Source organism: Trachemys scripta, chromosome 6, assembly GCF_013100865.1.
Source record: "Trachemys scripta elegans isolate TJP31775 chromosome 6, CAS_Tse_1.0, whole genome shotgun sequence".
In the NCBI taxonomy this organism is placed as follows: domain Eukaryota; kingdom Metazoa; phylum Chordata; order Testudines; family Emydidae; genus Trachemys; species Trachemys scripta.
The window spans coordinates 52,939,519-52,953,836 of record NC_048303.1 but is presented as its reverse complement, the minus strand read 5'-3'; the positions used below and the strand labels follow the sequence as shown (position 1 = coordinate 52,953,836).

Genomic DNA, 14,318 nt, shown 5'->3' with positions numbered 1-14,318 from the left:
TTGCTTATCCAGTATTGCATTGCTAGCCACATCTCCTCTTGGCTATGCAGCCACCATCTCAAACTGAAGCCCTCCTACTTAAATTTCTTATCTTTCTTCCTAAGACTTTTCTTCTACCTCCCACCTTAGTCTGCACTGACAATTCCACTCTCCTTCCTGTCTCAGGTTTGTAATCTTTGTGTAGCTTTGACTGTTTTCTGTCCTTCCTCCTTCACATCCAGTCTCCTTCGAAGTCCTGTCTCTTCTTTCTTTTTGAATGTCTAAAATCCACCATTTCCTCTCTGTGCCATTACTGAAATTCTTGTTGATTAACTGGCCATCTCACCTTAGCTATTGTAACTTTCCCTTATCTGGCCATACCGATACTCAACACTTCCTCCTCAAGACTGTTCAAAATGCTGCTACTAATGTAATTTTCCACTCTGACCACATCCCCTCCTGATACTTTTATATCTCTCTTTTGATCTTATCTTGCTGCATAAAATTCATGTTCCTCATCTGTACCTATGAGGCCCTACATAATCTTGTCTCCACCTACATATCTACTCTCATTTCCTCTTACTCTTCTTCTCTTTGCTTACACTCTTCCCAGTCCTCTGCTTTAGACCCCAATTTGGGAAAGCACTTCAGCCTGTGCATAACTTTAAGCATATATATAGTCTCATTGGTTTATGGGACCCACTAACGTGCTTAAAGTCAGTCAGATGCTAAAGTGCTTTGCTCAGCAGGTTGCTTTTCCCAATATTTTGTCTTCTGTCTTTCTGTTTCCTACACCTGTGTAGCCTGCTTCTGGAGAACTCCTCATCTCGGGGCTGGTCTACACTTAGTCCGGACTTCGGACTAAGGTACGCAAATTCAGCTACGTTAATAACGTAGCTGAATTCGAAGTACCTTACTCCGGACTTACCGCGGTCCAGACGCGGCCGGAAGTCTCCCCCCGTCGACGCTGCGTACTCCTCTCGGCGAGCTGGAGTACCGGCGTCGATTGTGAGCACTTCCGGGATCGATCCCAGAACATCGATGGCGTGCCTCCGGACCAGCCGGTAAGTGAAGACTAGGCCCAAGAGTGGAAGAGCCAGATCCTCTCTCTCACCTCAGTGGCTCTCCTTAGGAACCATGGACTCTGAGCTCTCTGTACACCTTCCCTTCAAGAGCAAGAGAAGGATTGTGTCTCCTCCTATTGATGGCAGTGGACTCTATGCGGTCAACACCTTTTCCCCAAACATTATGTGTCTCCAGGCACAATTCACTCTGGGCAGTCCCAGGGTCTACAGTTGATTGCCTGGCATGTCAGTTTGGCTTCTTGTCTAGCCCCCTGTTCCAAGTTTCAGGCACCTGAATAGGCAGACCTTTGGGGCCTGCTCCTTTCCGGAGCCTCCAAAATATCAAATTCAGGAGGCTCTGCTTGCAACACTCTCCCTGCTCTCATCCGTCTACACCCTCCTTATGTCTATCCTCCTTAAAAACTACCTCTTCAACTACCCTCCTGCTTGCCTCTTCTCCTGAATGATCCCCAGACTCTCTCCATCTCCTGAACTGCTGTTCTGTTTTTCTTTTCATGTTAGTGTGACCCTTCTGCCAGGTGGAGCCAGAAACAACAAGGGCTGGGTTCAGTATCAAGGGGTTCCTTTTCAACAATACAACACAAAATCAGCTCGAGCCACCACCCAGTGACCTGGGACAATTACACACCACCCCCTGGGCGCCTCTAAGAGGCAATACTTCCCCTCTTGCAAGCACAGAGTCTGAGTGTAGCAAAAACTTTTAATAAAAGGAGGGAAGTTACTCAGCATTAATTTGGAAAAACACCATAATTAGGGTTCATAAACATAAACCATGAGCAAAAGACCCACCCCCCAAGTAAGTTGGGCAGTGTCCTTTTCCCTTCAGGGTCTTAAGTCCAGCAACCCAAAAGTCCCTTTAACGTGCCCGTCCCTTCTCTGCACCTCACTCACAGTTGCTGTCCTTAGCCAATGCAGCCCCAGAGTTCAGAGGTTCATCCGCAGAGTTCACCTTCCACCCTATGTGAAAGGGGGGGCAAGGAGGCACCTTACACGCTCTGCAGCTTGGGAACTCGCTTATTGCCCCAACAGCCGATTGCCATGCCTCTCTGTGGGGCTCTGCTCTGGCCCTCTCCACCAGTCGCCCTACTGTCCGCTTGCTGCGCCTCTCTGGCAGCCACCCTCTGGCCATGCCTCTCCACCAGCTGCCCTGCTGTCCGCTTGCCAAGATGTCTTCCAGGCCCCCCACTTAGTGAGGCTCCCCCACTCAGTGATTTCAGCTCTTAGTGGGGGAGCCTCACTGCTGGTGCACACTGGGCAGTCTCTTGCAACAGAGACAGTATTTAGACCTAGGTATCAGTGATTTCAGCTCTGCAGCATGTAACAAGACTCTCAATTGAGTCTAAATTAGCTCTTTTATTATACTGTGGAGAGAAGTATCAGAGAGGTAGCCATGTTAGTCTGAATCTGTAAAAAGCAACAGAGGGTCTTGTGGCACCTTTAAGACTAACAGAAGCATTGGAGCGTAAGCTTTCATAGGTGAATGCCCACTTCATCAGACACAACCCTGTGGAGAGAGGAAGGGTCAAATGTTGTCTAGGACCCTTAAACACAGCCCATAACACTAGGTACAAGTATCTCTCCCCACCCTCTTTCAACTCATTGGGCTTTGGAACCCATGTCCCCTGCCTAGTGAGTGCCGTTCAATTGAGGGTGAGACCCTCCATTGGGGTATGCCAGGTACAGTTCCGCTGCCCTCAGTTCACACAATAAGGATAACAACTCTTTATTACTCCTGCCTCAATAACAAGGAGACTGGGGATTCAACACCAGCCACAAGTGATCATTTGGGCAAGCAATCCCATCATATTGAGCACTTAGGCAGGGCGGGTGCGTCTACGCAAATGAGATCAGCCCCTGAAGTCTTTTTCTACAGCTCACAGTGAGATGTCAGGGGAGAGCTCATTCAGACTTTGCTTATATCCTCCTCCCAGCTGAGAATTTGTTGTCCAGACAAATCACACTCCATATTATACCAAATTCATTAGTTCCCCTCAAAGAGCCTCAGGAAACCCACTATGGCTTCCACAGGCCTGTGAACTAAGGCTGTGTATTGGTTCTTCACTAACCAGCCCAGATGCATCATAAGTTAACTGGCTTTACTGGCATTATAACCCTGTCCCGCCTATTTAGAGTGGGCATTGCAGGGGCAGGGGGGACATCTTCTTGGCTTTGAAGATCCCTTGGCTACTGGCATAGGCCCCTGCATCTCTGATTCTAATAGTGGAAGGCCCAAGGCATTCAGGACACCTTCCACCTGTATGTCTCCACTGTCCATTAACCTTGATGTGTCATCACAGGGTGGTCTCATTGATGGCATGGGTGTGTCAGCAATGGGCCTAAATGCTTCCGCCATGGGGTTTAGGGCTGAAGAAGTGGTGCTCTCCTTTGGTTCAGCTGGATACATCATGGTAGTGTCTTCCTCCTCAGACTCACTCTCAGATGTGCTGAGTAGGGGTAGGTTAGCCGCAGGGGGCCCACTGTCCATGTTGGATGGTGGCTTTGGTCTAGCACGTTTGTTCTGCCCAGTTGCCATGCTGTCGTCCACTTAAAGCCTACCAACTCCCCCACAAGGATTTGTCTTATGTGCACTGTAAAGTGTTCAGGGCTTTATCTGTGGTTGTAAAGTGTCAGATAAACTGATGGTGCTATCAAAATGATTTAGAAAAAACAATAAAATTGTAATAATTGGACATGTGCTGATGATCCAGCCATCCAGAGTTTTATACTGTACCCATTATCATGGTCTCTGAGCACTTTTGCTGTAGTTTCTGAGCATCTGAAAGCTGAAATTTGGTCCAAAAGTTTTATCTCTATTTTGCAGGATAAAGAGGGACTGCAATATGCTTCAAGGTGCCTTTCTAGCATTTGGAAACAATTCTCTATCAAATGCTAGATAAAAGGTATCCTGGAATGAATGACTAAAAATCAAAGATCTGAAAAGTATGCCATTAAGATAAAGCTTTATGTGTCCAAACGATCCCCTTACCCACCCAAGATCTGTGACTGAGGAGATTCAGACTTTACTCTGTTAAATAGTGCTAAAAGAACTGATTTTGCTCTTATTAAGTCAATGGCAAAATTCCCATTGATTTCAAATTCACCGGATCAAGCCCGATATGTATCACATGCACATCTTGGTCTACCTGGAAAACCTTCCCACATCCAGTTATTCGAATACACATATGGCATTTTCATAGTTCAAGATGGGGAGTAAGGTTAAGGTTTCGTGTATATGTAGGCTGAATTCACTAAGTTTTGGAGTGGCGCTACTATCTCATTCCACTTCCCGGTCGTACCCCAACAACCTTGACCTTTGGACAGGGACAGGCACATGATGGAGAGGAAAGGTACAAAATTGTTGTATGTCCCGCATCCTTCCCAGAGGCTGAGAGTTTCACCTCTCTGATATGCCTAGCTGGCTCAAAGAGTGAGAGTTCCTGAGAGCAATCACAATCCTAAATGTCATGTGGCAGTCCACAGAACTATCTGCTAAGTGAATGGGCCAGCCCACATACAGATTTCCTACCAAGGCTCTAATAGAAAGTCAAACAAGCTCATAAAGTCTATGTTAGAATCATAATATTTAAATAAAACTGTCACACTTCTGTAAAGTATATGTACATATATAGATGTACAGACTGATACAGAGATCTTGTTTTAGGTATGTGATAAAGTAACAATTTTCATTATAGTTAGTGGAGTTTAACATGGAGTGTCTGCAAATGTCGTTCTGGCTTAATCAGCAGAGAGATCATTTGTGCCATCTGCACTCAGCAGGGACTTGGTTGCTGAGACAAGGTACCAAATAAAAAAAATAATGGGAGTAAATGAAAATAATATGAAGAGCTATAAAACTAAGAAAAAGTGGGCTCTAAACCAGTTCGCTTTCAATGACAACTACTGGATCTTTCTAGATAAAAATGTGTTTTCTGATAATTGTTGTAATTAACAGAACATTTTAGAACTACAGGCTGGCTCAGGTGGGGGAAATACACTTTTTATTTACATGACTGAGTTAGCACTTTTAAAAATACTTATCAAATGTTAATTATACCCAATGGATGACAATCAAATTATACTTGAGTTAAATCAAACTGTACTGAGAAATGTGTTTATCTTAAGTCAGATATATGACTTGCTAAACAATTCTGAGACTGGACTGAGGCAACTTTGAAGTAATCTGTTCCCTTAATTTTGGATCTAGGTCTTCTGCAGGATAATAGGTTTGGAAATAAATTTAGTTAATGTCTACAATATTTTCTCTGTATGGAAATATGAATATGTAACATTACTTTTCTTATACTGTCCTTTAGCTTGGTACTTTTGGCTGAGTACTGCAGCAAGGACACGTTAATAGAAAAATCATTCTTTTACTCTGACTTACTTCTAATCTAAATCATCTTTTTTATTACTTTGTTGCTAAGATGCTAACTTCAGTGACCTAACAAACAGCCATATAAATGGTTATAACTATTTACAAAAACAAAAAAAGTCTATTTTTATTAATGATTTTCCCCTGTATTAAGTTGGAAAAACAACTTGGGTTACTGCAATTAGAGCAGTACTTAAACACGAGAGGAACAAGAACTATGATCATTATTTTTCAGACACTAATGGGTCTTCAAAAAGTTCTGAATTCCCGTTCATTAGGACATTAAGAAGGTTGTTTTGTATTTAAGAACGAGATCTGATGGAGGGCTTGAAATGAAACACGTGATTTTATTAAATATGGTGAAAACATAAGGGCTTTATTATGACACACACAAAAAACAAGAATCTGTTTCTCGTTAGCAAGCTTCTAAAAAGTACCTCCTGTATAATTATTAAATAAAACATTCACTTATTCAGTACTCAGCTTTTAAACCCTGAATAAGAGGAGTGCACACTGAGAGAGGTACTTACCAGGGTTTCTATGGATACTGGATGATGCCAATCAGGTCCATGTTTTTATCTGAAAGTGGTGCCCCTGCAGAGAAATACAGTTTGGTGAGTGGCTGTTTATACATAGCAAGTAAACAGGGACTTGTTTATTTTACAAAAAGCTCCTGACCCAGGACTTTTGCTCATCACCCCCTTTATTTTGCCCCTTTTAAATGGCAATACTGTAAAACAGATATTTTGGCAATTTTTTTTTATATTTGTTTAAGTGCTTTACATAATTTTTCAAGCGGAAGCTGCATACCTAGGTATACGACTGCTACTGCCGTTATATCTATGTTGACAACTTTTTAAAACTCTGCGATAGGCATATTAATGTAAATTACCTCTTTCTATTTCATTCTCCAAAAGCCATCTCGGGTGGGGAAGGGCGGGGGGAGAAGAAGAAGAGAAAAAAAGTAACGAATGCATATAAATAAGGAATACCCTTACCATAATCCAATAAGAACAAGACTGCCAAATTCTCCAAAAGCCATCTCCAGGAGGAGGAAGAAGAAGAAGAAGAAGAAGAAAGTAAAGGGTGCATATAAATGATGAATACCCTTACCATAATCCAATAAGAACAAGACTGCCAAATTTAGAATGCTTCAAAATCTAATGGCTTTCCATATATATTACCTACCATTTTAAAAGTCATTGGTTCCTAGATTCTCAAAGCATAAGTGTTATGAACATGTAATTTTGACATCCAGTCTCTCAACACTACATGCTTTCTAATTTTGGGAGTGAGATTAATACCTCCTATTTGAGAAGTTTTAGCCGTCTAATATTTCTTTGGATAAAAAAGCACAATGAGTTAGTGAAAAGAAAGGCAATCAACTTTAATACTTAACACAGTTTAATAGCCTGAATTGAAATATATGTGTGCTGTATTTCCATTAAAAAAGTTTCCTTCCAGCCACAATTAATAGAACAAAAACTTGTCTTGTTCTGAGATTATTCTTGGAAATGTAATTTTAACGTCTATGTAAAAGAGGAAACTTCTTTGCCATATGAAAGCAATTTCATTTTTTCCTCAAAGGAGTGATTTTTGGATGAAATGACTGATTTTGATATTTTCCATTTGAACTTGCAGCATACTTTGGGGGGACAGTAATTCTGTGTTCTTTTGCCAGCGCTGACAAAGGTCTGGTTGTCAGTGATACCTTTAACAGCTAAATTTACTCTAGAGTGACAGGAGCAGGTGCACCTAGGCCTGCCAGACACTTGTGCACAGGGATCACGCATCTTACAGGTCAACAACTAAAAGGGAAAAAGCTTCTGTCTTCATAGTAGAGGGTGAGTGAGGCAAACACAACCCAAACTGGGGGGTTTCTCTTCAAAGCCAGCTGGTCTGGCTTTATTCTACAGGAATTTTTTTACCTGTCAGTTTGGTCAACGAAGCCCTCAGCAGGTGCTGACGGGTACAACTTCCTGGAGAAGCAGAAGAAGGGCACTGGTGAGTTTTAATAGACAAAACAATGAAAAAATAATTTAAGTCTTTAAAGCTGATCTGCTCTCTACAAAGAGCTAATATCTGACCTCCAGAATCATATCTCAGACTTTAAAACTTTTTTGACTGAAAATAGATAAGCTCTGTAGCATGTTTCTCACTCTGTTTCATGTAGTACTTTTCTGTAATTTCTTTGTCCAGGAAAGGTTTCTTGAAAGTAAAGATTTAGTTGATTTCTTTTAAGCTGTTTCTTTTAAATCTGAATGCAAAGGACCTTTAGGATTACATAAAGAACTACCTAGGAACATTCTCAGCCAGCAAACATGGCTGTTCATACTCTTTTCTCTAAATGTAAATTGTTTCTTAACAAATCATTACCTTTTTCATTTCTAATGAGATAGCATAGTTTTTGTTTGTAGAAGTCTCTCTGTATTAGTAGCTTAATTTGACATTCAAATACCTAAAAAACTCCGTATGAACACCAAGATGGATTAACTATACAATAAAAAGAGAGTGAATTAAAAAAACTTGAAATAATTTAAAAAAATAGTTTACATTCAAAGGGTAACCATATGAAACAGTTGTTGATTTCATTGGAGTAAGAAGTCAGATCATGAAACAAACACTTTGTGGATGTATTTTCTTTGCACAGTGCTTTTTAAATTTACAGTTAGTTTGCACAATGTTTAGATTTATGACACCACAAACTGAGTGTATGTGTGGGGCAATGGGGAAGGGGACTAGGAGGAAAGGGGATGTAATAGGGATATTTTTCGACGACAATAAGCTTTTAATTAGTGTGAAAACATGGGGGAAATGAGCCCACACGTTAAAACATGTTGTAAATGTTTTTATTATGAATTTCTATTTCAAGAACTCATCCTTTTAACTTTGCTTCACAGTAGTTCTTACAAACTGTTGTATTAAATGGAAAACATTTATTTTAAGAAGTAAGCAAACAGAAAACTTGAAGATGAAGATTATACATAGTGAACATACGAAACCATTTAAACAACCAAATTCCATATTCACAAGTCACATGCACATAAAAGGCACAAAAGTAAAACAAAAGCACGGGGGCATGCTTAAATAAAAAAATATATAACTTCTACACTGGAGATTACTTGAGTGTGAAAATATGAATGATTTACTGGGGCGGGGGAGCTGAAGCTGGGATGGAACACTAAAATTTAAAGATTCCACATTAGTGAATTTCCTCAGACACAAAGCCTGATTCTGAACTGTTAAACTCAATGAGAGTTTTGATCCAAATGGAGCTGGATCCGGCCCTTAATCTTTGTCTGTATTGTTCATTTTGGAACACAAGAAGGGTACAGCACAGCCAGTGCAACTTTATGGACCATGCTGTGTTAAAACCAATTAATTTTTATTATGCAAGAATATTCTGTGGTTTGTTAGATGGACACAGAAGGGCTGTAGAATGTACAATACTTATTTAAAAATAATTAGTAACACCATAAATGTAAATAATATCTTTTTCCAAATCAATATTAATTTGAAACAACTTATGAGAAGCAAAAGAAACTTTTGCTGAATACCAAAGCTCCGGGGTTCCTCTGGAATAAGAATAAATCTGTAGAGCATTGCTTTTTCATATACTATATTTTTAAAATACAGAAATCTCACTATCAAATGTCTTATACATCCATTAAATCCCAGTACTGTTACATTCGTTACATATATTTACCTTTTTATAATTTAATTCCTAGAGTAAATCTGAAATAGGTACATATTATATTAGCTAAGTACTGTGCACAACCTTTGGTTTAAAACTTATTTTGATAGGCTATCATTTCCTCAGTACTGCACTGTATTGATCCTAGAGCCCTGGTAATAGCAATTAATGTGACTAAATCCTAGATAATTTCATTAGACTCATAACATAGTTTAATAGAGTTGGTCTGTTTCTCAATTCATTTCAAAAAATCTTTTAATTAGTCTCTTTTGTTAAATATAACTTCAATAGAGAACAGTTCGCTTTTTGGAATGATGATTAGGCTGTACACGATGCAAAGTAGAGATTTCAGATTAGATACAATTCATACAATCAAATTCAGGATAATTAATTATCCTTTTTTGGTCATTGTGCTTGTAATTTCTCCGATCAACAAATTTAATCACAGTTACAATACTAAATGAAATTCTGAAATATTTCTATTAAATGTAATTTGGTGATTAAATGCTGGGTGATAAAAATCCTGTTCTCATTAAAGTCAATAAAAGTTTTTCTATTGTCTTCAAAGGAACAGAATCAGGCCCTGCCATCTGGAATATTGAATACATTCATTTATTACTGCCCCAACTATTTCTTAAGAACTAAGAAACCAACATTCACCTCGACCTGAGTTATTTATTTTGTAAAATATTGTTGCTTATTCTGCAGCTATTTTTTAAAATCTTTCTACAAACTACAAACTAGTTCAGCTTTCAACCATATGTTTGTCTTTTCCAATAAATCCAAAACTTTAGTGTCAGGAAGACAATTATATTAGTTATTCCATAGTGCGTGTAAATATAAATGTGTTCTAACCACAAAGCTTTGGCAAAAAGTACAACAGAGCTTTTCAAATCAGAGCTGGATGGTATTTTGTGCCTTGTTCTCCTCTCATTTGAATGAATGTAAATCAGAAGTCCACTGAAGTTAATGGAATTATACTGGTCTAAAACTGGTGCAAGTGAAAAAAAAATTAAACCCAGTAGCTTTATATTTTGTCTAATTGGCTTTTTTATTGATGAACATTTAACTTATCCACATGTAAAATTTCAATGATCTCTGAAATAATACATTTACAAAGCATTTTTTCTTTATATAGTGAAAAACTACCTTCTTAGCCCCCTAAATGGATAATAAAATGTTTTCTATGTAAACCTATAGAGCCCAATCCTCCAGTTTTTTCTTAATAAAAATTCCCACTGAGTTAATAGGACACTGGACCAAATCCTGCTCCTCTACGTAAAGCTGCAGTAAGAGAGCTTTACCCATAGGGATATATGGATGTTAAAGGGTGGTGGAGTATGGAATTCTCCTGCCTGTTAGTCTGTTGGCTGCACATGGAGCAGCTGCTTAGTTTGGGTGCTTCTACTCCAGGACTAGAGTAGTGGCTATGGACTACTGTGCAATAGAAGACACACTGACCATGCCCCTACTCTCCCCTGACCTGCCCACAATTTCCTGATGCAATCCCATCACAAAGCTGCCATAGTGCTTGGCTCCACTGTGCACAATGGGACACTAGAGCCCCCTGGGTGACCTCTCTGCTGCCTGCCCGTCCCCTGAGCTGAAATACAGCATTTCTGTTGTTCACTGGGTCCTCTTCTCCTGAATATATACTGCAAAATGCAATCCTTGTATACTAATATTCATTCCTAGAGAAGCAGCTAGCATGACGATAGCAATATAAAAAATTCCATTTATGATAAGACAAACAACAGAAACTTTTAGAAAAGAAAACACTTTCTAAAAAGTGTAATGTGCTCAATGTTTAAATCTAAAAGCGGCAGATTCTAAACTCAAGTTCAATATATACAGGAAAGGATAAGTGCATATATTCAAAGGTGAGTATACAGTTGCAGTTCACTGGAATCACCCTAAGTAACTTTACAGATTGAATAAAATAGTCAATGGCCATTTTGTTCAGGCATACATAGATACAATCTTTCTCTATTTATGCATATACAAGGTGTGCATATTGTACAGTTGATATCTGAAGCTGACCCCAGCATTAATATTGTTGATATATTGTACTGTATGACAGCATCTGCCAATGAAAAAAAAAATTCAACCAAGATGTCTAACAACAGATAAACAACAGGTTCAACAAAACAAACCTTTATGAATCTTTGCTCTCTCAAAAACTCAGTTCTTTCCCTCATTAATTCTTCTCTTTAAGTCCTTATTGACTGAAGAAAAAAGGCATTAAAGAATACAAATGTCTAGCTTTATTATGTCTGTACTATTTGTTCTTTCTGCTTGATTCTATCAAATGATGGCAGGACATGTAATACTCAATATCCACATCCATCGTCAGCTCTTTCTCTAATAGCCATATACCTGTCCCAATATGAAATCATTAGAGAAAATATTACCCATAGATGTTATATCCTTGAAAAAAGTCTAGTACTAGCAAACCAGTATCATCCAATAATAATACTAAAAATCAAGAAAGAATCCACAAATCATAGCAAAACCCTTGAGTATTAAAATAATCAACCAACCAGCCTTCAGTCCTTCCAGTGCTTCCAATCTTCAGGAGGCTCCTGAATCTTTTGAAAGTTAGTAGTAGTATCAGGCCTGATCCTCCAGTCTCACTCAGACGAAACTTGTGTTCAGTTCATTGGGGAATTTTGCCTGAGTAAGGACTGCAATAGTATGTCCATCACTAATTCAATGTTTATTATATGTCCTTTGCATTCTATCTCAACCAGTTAATTATTTGGAACTCTACCATTACACTTTTGGTAACATTTTAGGGCCCAGTCCTGTGGTCCACATAGATGCATAACTCTCACCAAAGTCAGTGGTTGTTTTGTAATCTTTGCTGTGAAACACATGCAGGTTATAACAGGTGCGCATCCTGCTTAAGGCAAAGAGCCTCTTCCTACCTCTAGTGTGGCAATGACAAAAGAGCTCCCAAACCCCCAATTCTGTGAAGAGAAAACCTGGTCCTTAACCAAAACGCCTTTAATCCAGAAATACTCTTCACAAATCCCTTCACCGAGTCAGGGCCCCTTCTCAATCTACCGTCAATCCAAACATGAATATCCAGTACCCAATCGGTCCTCCACATACAACCACAACCACCAAATCATACAGCTTCCTTCCACTCCAGTCGCTGTTCTCCATTCCTCACTCTTCCAGCCCACTCATGGCTAAGAAGGTCAGCCACGTGACCCCAGAGATATTGAAGGACAAGGGACTGGCAAGCCATTGCTCGCTCAACCCTTTGAAGATATTTAAAGGTAAAGCTGGAGCTTGGCTTGTTAGGGAGAGGGGAATCCCAGAGAGTGAGGCAGAAAACTCGTCCAGAGCTCATACTGTTTGGAGAATCATGATAAGTTTGAAGTTCATAATAAAACCCAAACTTTTGGGGCCAGCTCTTTAGCTGATGTAACTCAGTATAGCTCCGTCAAAGTCAATGGTGCTACTCTGAGTTACACAAGCTAAGAATCTGACCTGTGATTATTATTATTATTATTTTATAGTACCCAAAAGGCTTCTAGATGTTTCACACAAGAAAAAGAAAAACATGGCCCCTGCCCCAAAGAGCTTCTAACCTACATTTTAGAGGAGACACGAGTTTGGGTGATTCATAGAGACAGAGGCAAGGAGGGAAAGTCTTACAGCAGTAATCATGTAGTTGTTACTCAGTTATGAACAATAATAAGCTTCTCCAAAATTTGAAAAGGCCTATTTTCAAATTCCAGTTTTGATGCAACCAGATTCTCACAGGACAACTTGTTCCCATGAGATTTCCACTATTTGAGATGGAAAATATCTTCCATGACTATCTGATCTCATGATATTTCCACCACTATGGATCTCATGAGAACAAATTGTGAATTTTGGAACAAAGAACTGAATCTGTTCTTGCCATAGCTTATACAACAGCCACAGTCCAGCTTCAGGTGCAAAAAAATTAACCTAAACCCATATCCAAACACAATCTCTTCCCTTGTAATCTCAATAAGTACAACCTTTAAAAGGGCCTCCACAGAAGAGTTATAATGAATGCCAGCACAGCAGAGGCCTCATGAACGTTTTAACATATATTAGCATAAGTTGCATGAGCACAACATCTGAAAGTTGTGAAGTTGAATGTTGTGCTTATAGGGGTTACAGGCTCCTACTAACATATCCAACAGAGTTTTCAACTTTCAGAAGCCCGCTATAAAAAGACTAAGGAAATGTTCATATCCCCCCCAAAATGTTATCATATTAACTATGATTATTAGTAGTATTGTGGTAGTGCCTGGAGGCTAGATCCACAAAGGGGACTAAGACTCAGCATTGCAGCACCTACATTTAGTTGCCACATCACCCAATGGAATCCTAAGCCATGCGTTAGATATCCAGGCTCCCTATACAAAGCATAGGGAGAGTTAGGAGCCTAAGAAAGGGATTCAGAAAACTCAGCACATTAAGTAGGAAGCCATACAATCTAGCCAATAAGAAATACTGAAGAGAGGGATGGGGCCTAAACCTTCAAAGGGACTTAGATGCTTAAGCCAGGTCAGCCCTTTCTCAAGAGAAAGGAGGATGGTGGTAGTGCTCTTTTCCCCAATAGCCCAGTGGTAAGAGTACTCTAACCCAAGGGCTCCTGGGTAAAAGGGCATCACCACCACCTCCTCCATTGTTTTGTGGAGGGCTTGATCCTATAGGTTTGTTCTCAGGCAGTCTCTGAGCACCTCTATCAGATTAGGCCCTGCCAACAAGATAGGTAAGGGAACACCTAGTTTGTGAATCCCATTGGGGCTTATGCATCAGCTGGGCAATGGGTGTCTTAAGTGTCTTTGCACATGCCCACTGGCAGAATGTCAGACATCTAGGGGCCCTCTCACACCAGTCCAGTTCCTCCGTACCCTGTGTACACACTCAGTATATATACAAGACACCATATTATACACCCTGTTTATAACCTGGTGAGCGTACACACCCTTCTAAAATAGCATTTCATTTACTCCAAATTTGATTCAAGCAAGTGGTGAGCAAATTGCAACAGATGCAAAGGGTCAGAGAAACATCCAAAAGTCTGGATGCTTATCTAAAACGTATCCTAAAGTCTGGTCTGGAAAACTCATGAGAACTGGGTTTCTCACAAAACCTCTGGTATTTCCTTTCTAGCTAGAAATACAGCAGCAGCAGC

General features: G+C 39.8%; 1 long non-coding RNA gene across 7 annotated transcripts in view; it reads right to left on the bottom strand.

Annotated features, from left to right (window-relative positions):
* Nucleotides 1-14,318, bottom strand: part of LOC117878795 — a 43,854-nt gene that overhangs the window by 24,141 nt on the left and 5,395 nt on the right. For all 7 annotated transcript variants that reach the window (XR_004646092.1, XR_004646089.1, XR_004646087.1 and 4 more), the window contains exons 2-4: nucleotides 7,365-7,415; nucleotides 6,435-6,478; nucleotides 5,967-6,030 (exon numbers count right to left, since the gene is read on the bottom strand). This is a non-coding gene — a long non-coding RNA (uncharacterized LOC117878795). The remainder of the gene's footprint in view (nucleotides 1-5,966; nucleotides 6,031-6,434; nucleotides 6,479-7,364; nucleotides 7,416-14,318) is intronic.